Source organism: Rattus norvegicus, chromosome 10 (genome assembly GCF_021556685.1).
Source record: "Rattus norvegicus strain SHRSP/BbbUtx chromosome 10, alternate assembly SHRSP_T2T, whole genome shotgun sequence".
NCBI classification, from domain to species: domain Eukaryota; kingdom Metazoa; phylum Chordata; class Mammalia; order Rodentia; family Muridae; genus Rattus; species Rattus norvegicus.
Window position 1 is genome coordinate 31,262,715 of NC_141543.1, and position 19,806 is coordinate 31,282,520.

At 41.4% G+C, this 19,806-nt stretch overlaps 2 pseudogenes across 1 annotated transcript in view; one reads left to right on the forward strand and one right to left on the reverse strand.

Moving 5' to 3' along the window:
- Positions 1 to 16,376, reverse strand: part of LOC134480667 (glyceraldehyde-3-phosphate dehydrogenase-like) — a 78,432-nt pseudogene extending 62,056 nt beyond the window's left edge. Inside the window, exon 1 of the transcript XR_015631183.1 lies at positions 16,189 to 16,376. The product of XR_015631183.1 is annotated as a glyceraldehyde-3-phosphate dehydrogenase-like (transcript). The remainder of the gene's footprint in view (positions 1 to 16,188) is intronic.
- Positions 16,194 to 19,322, forward strand: LOC148002822 (large ribosomal subunit protein eL32 pseudogene; annotated as a pseudogene).
- Positions 19,323 to 19,806: the final 484 nt, after the last annotated feature.

Here is a 19,806-nt window from a genome sequence, read left to right on the forward strand (position 1 = left end):
TTCTTGGCATCTTCAATATTGTCTGGGTTAGGTGGCTGTGTATGTGATGGATCCCCAGGTAATCTCTGGATGACCTTTCCTTCAGTCTCTGCTCCACACTTTGTCTCCACATTTCCTCCTGTGAGTATTTTTTTTTTCCCTTCTAAGAAAGACTGAAGCATCAACACTTTGGTCTTCCTTTTTTTTTTTTTTTTTGAGCTTCATGTGGTATTGTATCTCGGGTATTCCAAGCATTTGGACTAATATCCACTTATCAGTGAGTGCATACCATGTGTGTTCTTTTGTGATTGGGTTGTTTCACTCAGGATGATATTTTCTAGTTCTACCCATTTGCCTAAGAATTTCATGAAGTCATTGTTTTATTTATTTATTTTTTTTTTGAAGTCATTGTTTTAAATAGCTGAGTAGTACTCCATTGTGTAAATGGACCACATTTTCTGTATCCATTCCTCTGTTGAGGGACATCTGGGTTCTTTCCAGCTTCTTGCTATTATAAGTAAGGCTGCTATGAACATAGTGGAGCATGTGTTCTTGTTATAGGTTGGAGCATCTTTTGGGTATATGTCCAGGAGTGATATAGCTGGGTGCAATTGCTATGTGCAATTTTCTGAGAACCTCCAGACTGATTTCCAGAGTGGTTGTACCAGCTTGCAATCCCACCAACAATGGAGGAATGTTCCTCTTTCTCCACACTCTCACCAGCATCTGCTGTCACATGAGTTTTTGATCTTAGCCATTCTGACTGGTGTGAGGTGGAATCTCAGGGTTGTTTTGATTTACATTTCCCTGATGACTAAGGATGTTGAACATTTCCTTGGGTGGATCTCAGCCAGTCAGTATTTGGGATGGATCCTCAGGTGGGGCAGTCTCAGTATTTGTCAGTTGAGAATTCTTTCTTTAGCTCTGTACCCATTTTTTGATAGGGTTATTTGATTCTTTGGAGTCTAACTTCTTGAGTTCTTAGTATATACTGGATATTAGCCCTGTATCAGAAGTAGGATAGGTGAAGATCTGTTGATTGCCATTTTTTCCTAATGACAGTGTCCTTTGCCTTACAGAAACTTTGTAATTTTATCAGGTCCATTTTTGTTAATTCTTTTTTTTCCTTTTTTTTCTTTTTTCTTTCTTTCTTTCTTTTTTATTAACTTGAGTATTTCTTATATACATTTCAAGTGTTATTCCCTTTCCCGGTTTCCCGGCAAACATCCCCCTCCCCCCTCCCCTTCCTTATGGGTGTTCCCCTCCCCACCCTCCCCCCCATTGCCGCCCTCCCCCCAACAGTCTAGTTCACTGGGGGTTCAGTCTTAGCAGGACCCATGGCTTCCCCTTCCACTGGTGCTCTTACTAGGATATTCATTGCTACCTATGAGGTCAGAGTCCAAGGTCAGTCCATGTATAGTCTTTAGGTAGTGGCTTAGTCCCTGGAAGCTCTGGTTGCTTGGTATTGTTGTACATATGGGGTCTCGAGCCCCTTCAAGCTCTTCCAGTTCTTTCTCTGATTCCTTCAACGGGGGTCCTATTCTCAGTTCAGTGGTTTGCTTCTGGCATTCGCCTCTGTATTTGCTGTATTCTGGCTGTTTCTCTCAGGAGCGATCTACATCTGGCTCCTGTCGGCCTGCACTTCTTTGCTTCATCCATCTTGTCTAATTGGGTGGCTGTATATGTATGGGCCACATGTGGGGCAGGCTCTGAATGGGTGTTCCTTCAGTCTCTGTTTTAATCTTTGCCTCTCCCTTCCCTGCCAAGGGTATTCTTGTTCCCCTTTTAGAGAAGGAGTGAAGCATTCACATTTTGATCATCCGTCTTGAGTTTCATTTGTTCTAGGCATCTAGGGTAATTCAAGCATTTGGGCTAATAGCCACTTATCAGTGAGTGCATACCATGTATGTCTTTCTGTGATTGGGTTAGCTCACTCAGGATGATATTTTCCAGTTCCAACCATTTGCCTACGAATTTCATAAAGCCGTTGTTTTTGATAGCTGAGTAATATTCCATTGTGTAGATGTACCACATTTTCTGTATCCATTCCTCTGTTGAAGGGCATCTGGGTTCTTTCCAGCTTCTGGCTATTATAAATAAGGCTGCGATGAACATAGTGGAGCACGTGTCTTTTTTATATGTTGGGGCATCTTTTGGGTATATGCCCAAGAGAGGTATAGCTGGATCCTCAGGCAGTTCAATGTCCAATTTTCTGAGGAACCTCCAGACTGATTTCCAGAGTGGTTGTACCAGCTTGCAATCCCACCAACAATGGAGGAGTGTTCCTCTTTCTCCACATCCTCTCCAGCATCTGGTGTAACCTGAGTTTTTGATCTTAGCCATTCTCACTGGTGTGAGGTGAAATCTCAGGGTTGTTTTGATTTGCATTTCCCTTATGACTAAAGATGTTGAACATTTCTTTAGGTGTTTCTCTGCCGTTCGGCATTCCTCAGCTGTGAATTGTTTGTTTAGCTCTGAGCCCCATTTTTTAATAGGGTTATTTGTCCCCCTGCGGTCTAACTTCTTGTGTTCTTTGTATATTTTGGATATAAGGCCTCTATCTGTTGTAGGATTGGTAAAGATCTTTTCCCAATCTGTTGGTTGCCGTTTTGTCCTAACCACAGTGTCCTTTGCCTTACAGAAGCTTTGCAGTTTTATGAGATCCCATTTGTCGATTCTTGATCTTAGAGCATAAGCCATTGGTGTTTTGTTCAGGAAATTTTTTCCAGTGCCCATGTGTTCCAGATGCTGCCCTAGTTTTTCTTCTATTAGTTTGAGTGTGTCTGGTTTGATGTGGAGGTCCTTGATCCACTTGGACGTAAGCTTTGTACAGGGTGATAAGCGTGGATCGATCTGCATTCTTCTACATGTTGCCCTCCAGTTGAACCAGCACCATTTGCTGAAAATGCTATCTTTTTTCCATTGGATGGTTTTGGCTCCTTTGTCAAAAATTAAGTGACCATAGGTGTGTGGGTTCATTTCTGGGTCTTCAATTCTATTCCATTGGTCTATCTGTCTGTCTCTGTACCAATACCATGCAGTTTTTATCACTATTGCTCTGTAATACTGCTTGAGTTCAGGGATAGTGATTCCCCCTGAAGTCCTTTTATTGTTGAGGATAGCTTTAGCTATCCTGGGTTTTTTGTTATTCCAGATGAATTTGCAAATTGTTCTGTCTAACTCTTTGAAGAATTGGATTGGTATTTTGATGGGGATTGCATTGAATGTGTAGATCGCTTTTGGTAAAATGGCCATTTTTACTATATTAATCCTGCCAATCCATGAGCATGGGAGATCTTTCCATCTTCTGAGGTCTTCTTCAATTTCTTTCTTCAGTGTCTTGAAGTTCTTATTTTACAGATCTTTTACTTGCTTGGTTAAAGTCACACGGAGGTACTTTATATTATTTGGGTCTATTATGAAGGGTGTCGTTTCCCTAATTTCTTTCTCGGCTTGTTTCTCTTTTGTGTAGAGGAAGGCTACTGATTTATTTGAGTTAATTTTATACCCAGCCACTTTGCTGAAGTTGTTTATCAGCTTTAGTAGTTCTCTGGTGGAACTTTTGGGATCACTTAAATATACTATCATATCATCTGCAAATAGTGATATTTTGACTTCTTCTTTTCCGATCTGTATCCCCTTGACCTCCTTTTGTTTTCTGATTGCTCTGGCTAGAACTTCAAGAACTATAATGAATAAGTATGGAGAGAGTGGGCAGCCTTGTCTAGTCCCTGATTTTAGTGGGATTGCTTCAAGTTTCTCTCCATTTAGTTTAATGTTAGAAACTGGTTTGCTGTATATGGCTTTTACTATGTTTAGGTATGGGCCTTGAATTCCTATTCTTTCCAGGACTTTTATCATGAAGGGATGTTGAATTTTGTCAAATGCTTTCTCAGCATCTAATGAAATGATCATGTGGTTTTGTTCTTTCAGTGTGTTTATATATTGGATCACGTTGATGGTTTTCTGTATATTAAACCATCCCTGCATGCCTGGGATGAAGCCTACTTGATCATGGTTGATGATTGTTTTGATGTGCTCTTGGATTCGGTTTGCCAGAATTTTATTGAGTATTTTTGCGTGGATATTCATAAGGGAAATTGGTCTGAAGTTCTCTTTCTTTGTTGGGTCTTGTGTGGTTTAGGTATAAGAGTAATTGTCGCTTCATAGAAGGAATTTGGTAGTGCTCCATCTGTTTCAATTTTGTGGAATAGTTTGGATAATATTGGTATGAGGTCTTCTATGAAGGTCTGATTGAATTCTGCACTAAACCCGTCTGGACCTGGGCTCTTTTTGGTTGGGAGACCTTTAATGACTGCTTCTATTTCCTTAGGAGTTATGGGGTTGTTTAACTGGTTTATCTGTTCCTGATTTAACTTCGGTACCTGGTATCTGTCTAGGAAATTGTCCATTTCCTGAAGATTTTCAAGTTTTGTTGAATATAGGCTTTTATAGTAAGATCTGATGATTTTTTGAATTTCCTCTGAATCTGTAGTTATGTCTCCCTTTTCATTTCTGATTTTGTTAATTTGGACACACTTTCTGTGTCCTCTCGTTAGTCTGGCTAAGGGTTTATCTATCCTGTTGATTTTCTCAAAGAACCAACTTTTGGTTCTGTTGATTCTTTCTATGGTCCTTTTTGTTTCTACTTGGTTGATTTCAGCTCTGAGTTTGATTATTTCCTGCCTTCTACTCCTCCTGGGTGTATTTGCTTCTTTTTGTTCTAGAGCTTTTAGGTGTGCTGTCAAGCTGCTGACATATGCTCTTTCCTGTTTCTTTCTGCAGGCACTCAGCGCTATGAGTTTTCCTCTTAGCACAGCTTTCATCGTGTCCCATGAGTTTGGGTACCTTCATTTTCATTACATTCTAAAAAGTCTTTAATTTCTCTCTTTATTTCTTCCTTGATCAGGTTATAATTGAGTAGAGCATTGTTCAATTTCCACGTATATGTGGGCATTCTTCCCTTATTGTTATTGAAGACCAGTTTTAGGCCGTGGTGGTCTGATAGCACGCATGGGATTATTTCTATCTTTCTGTACATGTTGAGGCCCGTTTTTTTGACCAATTATATGGTCAATTTTGGAGAAAGTACCATGAGGAGCTGAGAAGAAGGTATATCCTTTTGCTTTAGGATAGAATGTTCTGTAAATATCTGTTAAGTCCATTTGGCTCATGACTTCTCTTAGTCTGTCTAGGTCTCTGTTTAATTTCTGTTTCCATGATCTGTCCATTGATGAGAGTGGGGTGTTGAAATCTCCCACTATTATTGTGTGAGGTGCAATATGTGTTTTGAGCTTTAGTAAGGTTTCTTTTACGTTGTAGGTGCCCTTGTATTTGGGGCATAGATATTTAGGATTGAGAGTTCATCTTGGTGGATTTTTCCTTTGATGAATATGAAGTGTCCTTCCTTATCTTTTTTGATGACTTTTAGTTGAAAATTGATTTTATTTGATATTAGAATGGCTACTCCAGCTTGCTTCTTCGGACCATTTGCTTGGAAAGTTGTTTTCCAGCCTTTCACTCTGAGGTAGTGTCTGTCTTTGTCTCTGAGGTGTGTTTCCTGTAGGCAGCAGAATGCAGGGTCCTCGTTGCGTATCCAGTTTGTTAATCTATGTCTTTTTATTGGGGAGTTGAGGCCATTGATATTGAGAGATATTAAGGAATAGTGATTATTGCTTCCCTTTATATTCATATTTGGATGTGAGGTTATGTTTGTGTGCTTTCATTCTCTTTGTTTTGTTGCCAAGACGATTAGTTTCTTGCTTCTTCTAGGGTATAGCTTGCCTCCTTATGTTGGGCTTTACCATTTATTATCCTTTGTAGTGCTGGATTTGTAGAAAGATATTGTGTAAATTTGGTTTTGTCATGGAATATCTTGGTTTCTCCATCAATGTTAATTGAGAGTTTTGCTGGATACAGTAACCTGGGCTGGCATTTGTGTTCTCTTAGGGTCTGTATGACATCAGTCCAGGATCTTCTGGCCTTCATAGTTTCTGGCGAGAAGTCTGGTGTGATTCTGATAGGTCTCCCTTTATATGTTACTTGACCTTTTTCCCTTACTGCTTTTAATATTCTTTCTTTATTTTGTGCGTTTGGTGTTTTGACAATTATGTGACGGGAGGTGTTTCTTTTCTGGTCCAATCTATTTGGAGTTCTGTAGGCTTCTTGTATGTCTATGGGTATCTCTTTTTTTAGGTTAGGGAAGTTTTCGTCTATGATTTTGTTGAAGATATTTACTGGTCCTTTGAGCTGGGAGTCTTCACTCTCTTCTATGCCTATTATCCTTAGGTTTGATCTTCTCATTGAGTCCTGGATTTCCTGTATGTTTTGGACCAGTAGCTTTTTCCGCTTTACATTATCTTTGACAGTTGAGTCAATGATTTCTATGGAATCTTCTGCCCCTGAGATTCTCTCTTCCATCTCTTGTATTCTGTTGGTGAAGCTTGTATCTACAGCTCCTTGTCTCTTCTTTTGGTTTTCTATATCCAGGGTTGTTTCCATGTGTTCTTTCTTGATTGCTTCTATTTCCATTTTTAATTCCTTCAACTGTTTGATTGTGTTTTCCTGGAATTCTTTCAGGGATTTTTGTGTCTCCTCTCTATGGGCTTCTACTTGTTTATTTATGTTTTCCTGGAATTCTTTCAGGGATTTTTGTGTCTCCTCTCTATGGGCTTCTACTTGTTTATTTATGTTTTCCTGGAATTCTTTCAGGGATTTTTGCGATTCCTCTCTGTAGGCTTCTACTTGTTCTCTAAGAGAGTTCTTCACGTCTTTCTTGAAGTCCTCCAGCATCATGATCAAAAATGATTTTGAAACTAGATCTTGCTTTTCTGGTGTGTTTGGATATTCCATGTTTGTTTTGGTGAGAGAATTGGGCTCCGATGGTGCCATGTAGTCTTGGTTTCTGTTGCTTGGGTTCCTGCACTTGCCTCTCGCCATCAGATTATCTCTAGTGTTACTTTGTTCTGCTATTTCTGACAGTGGCTAGACTGTCCTATAAGCCTGTGTGTCAGGAGTGCTGTAGACCTGTTTTCCTCTCTTTCAGTCAGTTATGGGGACAGAGTGTTCTGCTTTCGGGCGTGTAGTTTTTCCTCTCTACAGGTCTTCAGCTGTTCCTGTGGGCCTGTGTCTTGAGTTCACCAGGCAGCTTTCTTGCAGCAGAAAATTTGGTCTTACCTGTGGTCCCGAGGCTCAAGTTCGCTCGTGGGGTGCTGCCCACGGGCTCTCTGCAGCGGCAGCAACCAGGAAGACCTGTGCCGCCCCTTCCGGGAGCTTCAGTGCACCAGGGTTCCAGGTGGTCTTTGGCTTTTTCCTCTGGCGTCCGAGATGTGTGTGCAGAGAGCAGTCTCTTCTGGTTTCCCAGGCTTGTCTGCCTCTCTGAAGGTTTAGCTCTCCCTCCCACGGGATTTGGGTGCAGAGAACATAAAATACATTTTTAATGTAATGCTTGTTTTGTTTTAAGGTCAAACCATTGAAAATACATTGTTATCTTTAGTAATAAGAGCAATGTAAATTAAAATTGCACTGAAGTTCTAGTCAACTCAGGCAGAATAACTATCAAGAAAACAAATCGTGAGGATGGCTCAAGGAAAGAGGAGTGCTTGCACTATGCAGACATTGCCTACATTAGATTTTTTCTGTGGGCATGCCTCCAAATTTATGTCTCCAAACTTAATATAAGAGAGCCACTATAATGGCTACTCTCGATTGTCAACCTGACTATATCTATAAATTAAAAACCAAGCAGTTGAGTATATCTGTGAGATTTTCTTGATTGAAGAGGAAAGACTTATCCTAAAACCAGATATTTAAGCTAAGAAGAGACAGTTTAATCTGAGTCACACCTTCTGCTAGCCCCCTATATAAGAGATATGGAAGAAGGATGATTTTCTTTTTTGCCTGCTTGCCCTCACCCTTCCTAGCAAGTTCATTCCTTCGCTGAGATTGGAGCCTATCTACTTCTTCAAGATTTGGTTGTATACTGAAGACCAGCTTGTTTATTTATGATTTCCTGGAATTCTTTCAGGGATTTTTGCGATTCCTCTCTGTAGGCTTCTACTTGTTCTCTAAGGGAGTTCTTCACGTCTTTCTTGAAGTCCTCCAGCATCATGATCAAATATGATTTTGAAACCCATGTTTGTTTTGATGGGAGAATTGGGCTCCGATGGTGCCATGTAGTCTTGGTTTCTGTTGCTTGTGTTCCTGCCCTTGCCTCTCGCCATCAGATTATCTCTAGTGTTACTTTGTTCTGCTATTTCTGACAGTGGCTAGACTGTCCTATAAGCCTGTGTGTCAGGAGTGCTGTAGACCTGTTTTCCTGTTTTCTTTCAGCCAGTTATGGGGACAGAGTGTTCTGCTTTCGGGCGTGTAGTTTTTCCTCTCTACAGGTCTTCAGCTGTTCCTGTGGGCCTGTGTCTTGAGTTCACCAGGCAGGTCACTTGCAGCAGAAAAGTTGGTCTTACCTGTGGTCCCGAGGCTCGAGTTCGCCCTCGGGGTGCTGCCCTCGAGCTCTCTGCGGAGGCAGCATCCAGGAAGATCTGCGCCGCCGTTTCTGGGAGCTTCAGTGCACCAGGGTTCCAGATGGCGTTTGGTGTTTTCCTCTGGCATCCGAGATGTGTGCAGAGTGCATTCTCTTCTGGTTTCCCAGGCGTGTCTGCCTCTCTGAAGGTTTAGCTCTCCCTCCCATGGTATTTGGGTGCAGAGAACTGTTTATCCGGTCTGTTCCTTCTCCTTATTTTTTTGATAACTTTTTGTTGAAAGTCAATTTTATTCAATATTAGAATGGCTACACCAGCTTGTTTCTTAGAACCATGTGCTTGGAAAGTTGTTTTCCAGCCTTTTACTCTGACATAGTTTCTATCTTTGTCACTGAGGTGTGTTCCCTGTGTGCTGCAAAATGCTGGGTCCTGTTTATGTATCCAGCCTGTTAGTCTATTTCTTCGTATTGTGGAATTGAGCCCATTGAGGTTGAGAGAAATTAAAAACTAATGATTGTTGTTTCCTATTATTTTTATTGTTAGGGCTGGAATTATGTTTGTGTGCCATCTTCTTTTTGGTTAGTTGAAAGAAGATTACTTTCTTGCTTTATCTAGGGTGTAGTTTTCCTTGTTGTGTTGGAGTTTTCCGTCTTTTATCCTTCGTAGGGTGGATTTTTGGAAAGATAATGTGTAAATTTGGTTTTGTCATAGAATATCTTGGTTTCTCCATCTATGTTAATTGAGAGTTTTGCTGGATACAGTAGCCTGGGCTGGCATTTGTCTTCTCTTAGGGTTTGTATGACATCTGTCCAGGATCTTCTGGCTTTCATAGTGTCTGGTGAAAAGTCTGGTGTAATTCTGGCAGGTCTGCCTGTATATGTTACTTGACCTTTTTCCCTTACTGCTTTTAATATTCTTTCTTTGTTTTGTATATTTGGTGTTTTGACTATTTTGTGACAGGAGGAATTTATTTTCTGGTCCAATCTATTTTGAAGTTCTGTAGGCTTCTTTTATATTTATGGGCATCTCTTTCTTTAGGTCAGGGAGAAGGCAGCAGTTTTCAGCCTTGTTCCTGGTGAGAAAGCCACTGATCTGTTCAATGGTAGGTCTGGTATTAGTTCCCACTGCTTCTGTGAAATGGAATTCTGTGATCTGGCTGGACTTAGCAGCCAAGGTCATTTCATACTACTCTAGAATTATTTTTCTCACTTTTCTTTCTTTTTCATTTTTGAAACAGGGTCTTAGTTAGGTAGCCTTGGGTGACCTGGATCTCGCTACATAGACTAGCATGTCCTGGAGTTGGCAGTAATCCTCCTGCCTCTGCTTTTGAAGTTTATAGACTCAGCAGATAGAAAAGACTTGATTTCCTGTTCTACTTTTCTTCTGCCTAAGGCCGATAGTGCTGGTATTATTAAGTTTTCATTGCAGGTCTCAGGACCTCCTTTGCATCAGTCCCTGACGTACATGCTTGGTGGCAGACCACAGTGGCATCTCTCTCTAACACTTACCTTGGCATTTTCTAAATCTTCTAGAACCTTCTTCCTGACTATAAAGTTATTATTAATCCTTCAATTCCCTCCTCTTGCTTCTCTATCCTAGCCCTTACTAATCTGTTTTTCTCCTGAGATTTTTTTTTTATGATCTGTATAATCCAGTTTATATGATTTAATGTGTTTGCTAGTTTTTTGTCAACTGGATGCAAGCTAGAGTCATCTGGGAGAAGGAAATCTCAGTGAGAAACTCCCTTCATCAGATTGTCCTGTAAAAAGGAGTGGAATATTTCCTTAATGGATGATCGATGTGAAAGGGCCTAGACCACTGTGGGAGGTACCACCCCTGGGCAGATAGCTGAGTTGTAGGAGAAAGCTTATTGAACAAGCCGTGAGAAATAAACCAGTAAGGAGCACTCCTCTCTGGTGTCTGTATCAGTTTCTGCCTCCAGGTTCTTGCAGTGAGTTCCTGCCCTGACTTCCATTCAGGATAGACTATAAGATAAAATAAATCCTTCCCTCCCACGTTGCTTTTGGTCATGGTGTTTATCACAACATTAAAAGCAAACTAAAGCCCTCATCTTAATTTTTACTTCGTTGGCTTCTAGATAAGCTAGTTTTCTCCATGTGCACTGCATGGGGGGAAACCTCAAGTTCATAGGTGTCTTTTTTATTCACTTTAAGTCTCTGCTGTGAAGCAAACAGAGCTGAGGACCGAATTAGAGATTTTAATAACTTTTTCTTTGTTCTTAAGGACAAAGGTAGACTTTTGGTTTGCTTCACTCAGTTGGAAACTTGCATAGAGCCTTATGGAAGCTAATCATAGGGGAGTAAGCTTTCAGGTCAGTATCTGTTCAGTTCCCCTTGGTCCTGTGCAGGATCTTAATGATGCTGGTAAGAAATGCAAAAAATGTCAAAGGTCGGACAAGGTGACAAGATGATGGGAAGAGTTACTAGAGAAACTCTACCAGGAGCCATCAAATGCTAAAGACACTGGATAGTGTAAGTCCAGGAACAAATCCTATTTTGTGGTTTTGTAAGGAACTAACCCTACCATGAGCTTAATTCAATATCTTTAAACCTCATTTTAGCTTATGTTCTCTAGATTGAAAAATAACAAATTTATACTGCTTTAAGCTATTGATTTTTAAAATATTACATTTATTTATTTATTTAGTGTATGTCTGCCACAGTGCATATATGAAAGTTCAAGAAGAGTTTGTGGGTTGGTTCTGTTTTACTGTGAGAGTCCTAGAGATCAAACTCAGGTCATCATCAACTTGGTGGGACATGTTTGTATCTGCTGAGCCATCTCACAGGCCCGAGACATTGATTTTTGTAATGACTGCTTATCACAGTGGTAGGAAACATACACAGAGATAAACAGCTCTACTGAGCGTACTCATTCCCAAGACTGAGGTGCAGGATGGGTCCAACGGCTTAGACTGAACTCTTATGGCTGAAACAAAGGGATTCATCTTAAAGGAAGAAATAAACAAGGACATACTCTAACTGCTATCCAGAATCTGTAAAAACTGATTAGGAGAGGAGCAGTGGGTGACCAAACCCACACCCTATTGAGATTTTTCTCTATTTTGATGAAGCAGGAAGAATGTGATGGGCTAGGACATCACTTCATAGTGTACTGTGGGCATGGGCTTCCCATGGACTTCCCATTTGAGGATGTCCCTGTGACTACTACTGCTACTACTTTCCATAATAGGAATCTCCTCAATTGCTTCTGTTTCCTAGATACAATCAGGACCACCAGCAACTCTGGAACTAGCCACTGTTAGACATGCTTGTGCTTTCTGTCATTCATGTAGTTTATGAGCAGTGAAGGGTGACTCTGCAGCTGATTCAGCTTTCGATACCATTATTACCCATTCCTTTGAGCTGGGGAATAAATACTCCCCCGGGAGGCATGCATGGTTTTGGAGCACAATGAATAATGTAGAACAGCTCGAGTTTGACAGTGACAAACAGAACCCATAGCTATTATGAGCTTTGCTGAAGAGCTAACAGACAAAACCATCCATGGAATTTTTTTTTCCCTGAGGACACGCTGGTGAGCTCATCCATCACGCCCACTCTGCTCCATTCCTGTCTAGTCCCATGGGTCTTGGCTGCTAAATCAGCGGCTGAGAATTCCACATAGCTGAGGAACTCATCTGGAGGCCACTTAATGCAATGATTAACAACAAAGATTTGTGCTCAGGAGCTGTCAAGTGCTTGTGGTGTGACCTTGGATAAGTCATTTAACTTATAGGGGCCATTTTCCTACTTACAAAAATGGGGTTAGGGGCTGGAGAGATGGCTCAGTGGTTAAGAGCACTGACTGTTCTTCCAGAGGTCCTGAGTTCAATTCCCAGCAACCACATGGTGGCTCACAATCATCTGTAATGGGATCCAATGCCCTCTTCTGATGTGTCTGAAGTCAGTGGCAGTGTCCCACATATAAGAAAGAAATAAATGAATCTTTTTAAAAAATGGTGTTAATCCCTGTTTCTCATGGGAATAAAAGTTTTTATCACAGTATCTGGCTCATGGGAACTTGTCTAGACTTTTTTCAGTTATAAGTAGCCAAAACAGGTCTCAAACTAGTTAAGTATGAGGAACATTTCACACACCTGGAATTCAGAAGGCCCAACATTTGGATTTGGCATATCATAATTTCATAGTTCAAGGAAAGCCACTGAAGACAGACTTTTCTTTTTTCTTTTCTTTCCTTCTTTTCCTTTCCTCCTCTCCCTTCTTCTTCTGCTTCCTCTTCTCCTCCTTCTCTTCCTCCTCCTCCTTTTTCTTTTTTGGTAGAGATTGATTAGCCACCATAGGGAGAGAAAGAGAGTCCAGCCTACTTTTGCTTCTGGAAAAACTGGCTACCCAATCCTGAGAGACCCTGTCTTGTTTCCTGCTCTGCGTCCCTGAAGCCCAGTCTCTGGAATCTGATGAGAGTGTGTACTCTGCTTAGCAAGGCCTGCGCGTCACACTGGCTCAAATCTGTTTTGCTAGTTCAAGGCTTCATGGAGCCTGGAAAATTTCAATTCCTCATCCCAGAGAATCTATGCACACCCATTGCAATTGTGTCTCGAGTAAACTGGCTTTAACTTGGATGAGACTATATTGTTTTAGTAACTGCATATCTATTTCCAGAAAAGCAGGTCAAATAGATGTTTATGAGTCAGAGTTCTCTGTGCATGCTAAAGGGAAGATATTTGCTGGATTTTTCTAATCTTTCCCTTCTCTGTCACCTACCAGTCAGAGCCTGTGCTTGTGTGTGTTGTGTGTGTGTGTGAAATTCTCCACTTTCTAGTTGAATTGGTGGGTAGGAGAAAAGGACCCAGCAGACTCATCATTTAAAAGATGGTGGAAGGATAGTCTGGAGAATATGGCAAGGGGAGTTATAAGTTCTGTGGTGGATAAGAACAGAAAAACAGTGTGAGCATCCATGGTGAGGGTCAGTGGTGAGGGAGAGAGAGAAGGATGGGCTGAAGGAAGCTGAAAAGTACAAAGAGTCAGGTAGCTATCTGCTTGTCAGAATTTCTGGAAGCCTCCTAAACAGCTTGGATGACTTTATCAACACAGGAGAAAGCCAGTGAAAGGATTCAACGAAGGGACTTCTACAATTTTTCTTTTCTGGTGTGGTTTCAAAATATTACATTGGTACAGGGAGACATTATTGGGCATTATACAAGTCACAGCAAGAGCCCAATTTGGGGATGATTGTAGTAACCTTGATAAGAGATACTGCCGGCCTGGAGATGGGTAGTAGCTATGGAGACGAGGAAAAGTGAGAGGCAGAAGATGTTAAAAGTAGAGGACATAAGATGACAGATTGAAGGGAAAGATTTGCAGGAGTGTGAAGGAAAGCAGAGTCAAGTATGACTAAGATTTCTGGTTTGAAAATATCAGACTGAGGAAAGATAATGCCATTTAGTCTGATGTTAATGACGGGAGGGGCAGGTAGAAAATCCTAAACATGAAGTGTGGTTAGGGTATAGAAGTCAGGATTCCAAGCAAGCAGTTGTAGAATACCTGTCAGAAATCCAGAGGGAGTCGGTTAGAGATATTTCTAGTTCGCTGAAAAGAGAAATGAATTAAGGCCACAGGAATAAGGGTGCAGTCCTGGAAAGGGCGTGGGGAAAGAACAGGTGTGAGAGAGGTGAGGCTCAATGGTTTCGAAGCCTGGGCAGAAGAGTTGCCACACACCACATGTTCGCACCGTATGTTGTATGGACCTTGTAGTCCTCTCTCCTTTATCCTTCAAATTTCAAGTTCTGTGTTTTTCGTTCTGGGTGCTTTCAATCACAGAGCTAGATCATGAACATCACTTGTTATTTTTGCAGTTGCTCCAAGGAGAAAGAAAAATCCACACACCTTTCCTTAGAGCCACAGAAAAGCAAATTCTGTTTTGCATCGTAAAGTTTTTGAATGAGGATTTATGGCAACGGTGTCCTTTAAGATGCACTGAACGTCATCCAGGTTGTTCATAATACCAAGCACCATGCAAACAGTTGCTACACGTTTATGTCATCCTGACGGGACTAAGGGATGTACAGGTAGCTAATGCCTTAGTAACTATTATATTGCTGTGAAGAGACACCATGACCAATGTATAAAAGAACGCACTTAACTAGGGTCTTGTTTCAGAAGATTAATTGGTGACCATCGTGGTGGGAGGGTGAGTAGCACAGTATCAGACAGACACGGTGCTGGAGAAGAAGCTGTGTACTTCTGTCTGATCTGAAGGAAGAGAGAGAGAGAGAGAGAGAGAGAGAGAGAGAGAGAGAGAGAGAGAGAGAGAGAGAGAGAGAAGAAGAAGAAGAAGAAGAAGAAGAAGAAGAAGAAGAAGAAGGAGGAGGAGGAGGAGGAGGAGGAGGAGGAAGAGGAAGAAGAAGGAGAAAGAGGAGGAGGAGGAGGAGGAGGAGGAGGAGGAGGAAGAAGAAGAAGAAGAAGAAGAAGAAGAAGAAGAAGAAGAAGAAGAAGAAGAAGAAGAAGAGAGAAGAGAGAAGAGAAGAGAAGAGAAGAGAGAGAGGAGACATGGGATTTTGAAACCTTGGAACCTACCTCTAGTGACACACCTCCTCTAGCAAATCCATACCTCATAATCCTTTCTAAACATTCCACTAACTGAGAATTAGTCAAATACATGAGTTTTTGGGGCCATTCGTATTCAAACCACCACAGCTGCTAAACATTATTTCCGGGTATCTGTGAGGGAGTTTCTAGATGAGGTTAGCATCTGGATGCATAGACTGAACAACGAAGGTTGCACTGTCCACTGTCAGGGACGAAGATCCTCCATGCTTAGGAGATAACGAAAAGAAAAATGCCTGCCCCCTCATACTCAGTACGCAACCTGTCAGAAAATACATGTTTCTTCCCCAAATACCAATTGCCAGTTGGAGTTATGAATGTAGGAAGCAACAGTTCCAAAGGGGAGAATGTAAATCCCATTCTGTCTCCTCTGGGACACATGGAAGAATACAATGCGCTTATATTCTATGACTGATGTCTCTGCCATGTCTCGACAGTGCCTCCCTTCCTACTTTTATGAACGGTGGCTGATTCTGCTGTTATCCTCATGGAGCCGTTGCAAGGTTTCAGTGAGCGAATGTCTGAAAGTCCAACAGCGGCCTCGGTTTCACCAGTAGAGGTTTGTTCTTTTCCAGTCCTCCCATGTGGCTTTCAGGAGCTTAGTTCTTCAGTTGTCTTCATCCACTGTCGGAGCGGAAATATGGAGAAAGAGGGCTTCTCCAGTTTCTCACTTGGAGAAGAGCTCCGTCTCAGACGTGTCAAGTAGGACCCTGCTTCTGATAAAACTCCCAGCATCTGTGTTCTAATGCAGGACCATCGGAGTTGCTGCTTTTTGAGCTGCTAAGACGGCATGTGGAAGCACTATTGTCTTTGACAGTATCTGTGGTTGAGTATCCGTACCCGACTGCTTTGAAACTTTACTAAGACCTTCGCTCAGGAAATGAGGTTAATGTATTTCTCGCATGTGTAACATCTGTAAAATGGCATGTGTCGCTCCATAGAAGAAGCTGACAGAGAACCATCTCCAATGAGGTTTATTGGAATGAGAAAACCACAAGGTCATGACTGGTTCTTGAAGTGGTGAGAAAAGTATTAGAATGAAAAAAAAAAAACCACGCAATATGTGGAGATCTGAACATGGGGCCTTAAAAGAAAGAAGAGGCTTCTCTTTAAAGCCTGGTGAGGAGCCTCCTTAAGAGTGAAACTAAGTCCTTCTTCCTCGGCGCTGCCTGCCAGGTGGCTGCCATCTGTTCTGCGGCATCATGGCTGCCCTTCGGCCTCGGGTGAAGCCCAAGATTGTCAAAAAGAGGACCAAGAAGTTCATCAGGCACCAGTCGGACCGATATGTGAAAATTAAGCGAAACTGGCGGAAACCCAGAGGCATCGACAACAGGGTGCAGAGAAGATTCAAGGGGCAAATTCTGATGCCCAACATTTGGTTACGGGAGTAACAAAAAAACCAAGCACATGTTGCCAGCGGCTTCTGGAAGTTTCCGGTCCACAATGCCTAGGAGCTGGATGTGCAGCTGATGTGCAACAATCCTACTGTGCTGAGATTGCTCACAGTGTGACCTCTAAGAACCGAAAAGCCATCGTAGAAAGAGCAGCACAGCTGGCCATCAGAGTCACCAATCCCAACGCCAGGCTACGCAGCGAAAGAATGAATAGATGGCTTGTGTGCCTATTTTGTGTTCAAATAAAACCACAAAAACTGCCAAAGAAGAAAAAAAGAAAGAAAAAAGAAAAAAGAATGAAACTAAGTAACAGTTGGCCAACACAAATGGATCCCATTTTGTGTGCGTTCCTTTTGTTTGAACTTTTTAAAAATTTTAGACACACACACACACACACACACACACACACACACACACACACACACACAGGGCAGAGGGAGAGGGAGACAGAGACCATGCACAATAGCATAAGAGGGGTTGGCAAGGGCACTGGAGACTTTTCAGAAATCAGCCTTCCTCTCCAGCCCGAATACTGGAGCAGTTTTCTTGGGGAGGCTTGATCTAATCCCCAGAACAAAGAATTGGCTTTTTATAACCTTTTGGGGTGGTGAGAAGTTTCACATCCTGTGCTTTAGTTTAGCACAGCGTAAGGAAGAACATGGAGGAGCCAGGTACCAGTTAGGACCCTAAATCAGGGGATACTATTTTGCCACAGGGGAGACTGTTTCTTGAGTCTTGGTGCCAGGAAGAGCTGTAGGGAGGCGTGGCCTGATCAGTCTGTGGGATCGGATCTAAGATGCAGGCCTGTGTTCTAACACACAACACTTAGAGGACAGTCTCCAGGGATGGATGGGGATCAGTGCTCGCCTTGGATGCAAGAATCCCTGGGGATAATTCCGATTATCACCACAAGAAAACAAGAATAAAAAATAAGGAACGACCTTTTGTGATGTCTAGCAACTTCAAGCTGTGCATCACCCAATGTCCACATATCAATTAAAAATCAAATGTGTATCGAATCTGAGGTGTTTCTGGCAGAATTAGCCTGTGTTGTATAGTTTCAACTTTTTGCAACTTTGGCTCTGAACAAACCCGTTCATTTTGTAGTGTGCGTGCCATTTTAACACCTAAAACCAACAACTGCCCCAAAACACCTTGGCTCAGAGCAAAGTGGGTTAGGAATTGTAGCGTTTTATTGAACGTACAAGGTTTTCCGCTCTTGCAGAAACAGAATAGTTTAATTGTGGAAAGCAAAGGGTTTTAATCTGTTCCACTGTCATTCTTTAGCAGGCGAGGATCAGATTCATGTGACGGTCTTCTTATGTGAAAATGTTTAACTAAAAAACTCTTGTTTGCTTAGTTGCTTTGAGTTTCATAAAAAGATGTTAGTGCATTTTGGCTTGGGCTTAGGACAGAATGTGTCAGTTTATGAGCTGGCTCTGAGCATCCTTCTGCCACTGTGCGCTACCATGTGCAAAGCAGCCTTCTCAGCGCTGATGACTACCAAGAGTGACTTCTGGTCCATTCTGAAGAGCTGTGAGGGTGCAGTGCACTCTGCGGCATCAAAGATTCACCCGGGAGTTAGGTAGTAATAGAACAGTAAGCAGCATACCCACTTATCAACACGCACATTTGCTTTAATCTTTCAAAAGTATATGGAATATATTCATAAATACATGAAATACATAAACGTAATTGTTGCATGACAAGAATTGTTTTAAAAACATATCTCCCCATCACTTATTGCCAGTAAATATTAGATTTGTGTATGTATTTTATAGACCTATATACCTGGATTTTCATGAAAATTTCTCCAATGAAAAGGGGTTACAAGCAAAAAATGTTCAAGCAGCTCTGTTGCCATGGATATGTTTTTACTGAGAAAAAGAAGGGCTGAAATTAAAGAAAGAATGTAAGAACAACTATAAGACTAATTGGATGGGGTGAGGAACTCTGGGAGAAGGGATCGGGAAGGGGGCAGCATTTGGAATGTAAATAAGTAAAATAACTTAATAAAAAGCCTAATTGGAAGTTTTTCTGAATCAAATGCAAAGTTTGGGGGGGGCCTTTTATGTGTGAAAATAAAAATGGTGGCTCAAGTGGTTGGCCTTCAAATTGGAGTCTATTGGCTTTTGATTGGTGCATTGTTTGTTGGTGGGATCTATAGCCAGATAAGTATAAAAGAATTTAGAACACAATGGATTAAAAAAAACCCCTCCCCCAAATCTTACACCTTTGCAACTAGGATGGCTTAAAACTTTTCTTTCAAAACTGTTCACAGGAGCTGTTTATCTCACAAGAGAAGACAGGCTGATCTGCATTCTGTAGCAGACTGCCCAGAGCCTCTGCAGTGTGAAGATTTGAAATTGACTTTCTCCCTTGAGGGTGTTCCTTGGAAGCAGGAGGGGGAAAGAAAATTCAGCTAAGCCAGGACATCTTTAAAGATCTTCTCTCTGAAGCAAGATACAAACCGTGCTCTTTAAACAATGCGTTTCCAATCTTCTGAAGTGTGACCTTACCTATTTCGAGTGAATACCAATGAAATCAATGCTCCCTTGTGAGAGAAACAGAACCTCTGGGACTCCCACGAGGACAAGAAAGGAATATATGAAGGGAATAATAGTCTTTCCTGGGTCCTTGGCAATTTTGCCAGGTTTATGGATAGGGAGAAGGGAGGAATTAACGAGACATTAACTTCAATCTTGGGATTCACAAAAATTTAGGTTCTTACCATAATATTTACATTCAGAGATTTCTGGAAAGAAGTATACCCCATTTTCATCAGGAGGACCAGTCTTCACACATGATCTACTGTGTTTGTCTTTTTACCAGCATGTCCTTGTAAAGGACCAGTACAGATTGGGAAGAATCAGGGTCAATCTTGACAGTTATTGGTGGAGCTCAGTGCTCTAACTTGCCTGAATCTCCTTCCTTTTCAGTAAAACAAGAACAGTGAACAGTTTCCTGATAATTAAAAGAATATATGATAATCAATACAGTATAGGCACTCGTTTGTTATAAAGATACACTCTTTTCTCTGTCCCTGTCTCTCCTGATTTTCCCTGTGTGTCACTTTGTCACAGTTATGACAGACTTTTTTCCTGGACCTTGCAGTTTCTCCTCTGGAAAATGATCTGTTACTTTTCATTATATTTCTAAGTGTGTCTGTTATCTATGTTAGAGCAGTTTTGGTATTACAATGGTGACTTCTATTTTCTTTTCAGGGTGGACAAGTTTTTGGAGAACTTAATATTTTGTTTGCTGTAAATGTGGGGACAGACGGTTTTTTGATCTGCGTTTTATTTTTGACCTGCCTTTCTTTTTTCTTTTTTTTAAATTATTTATTCTTCTCTCACACATTATATACCC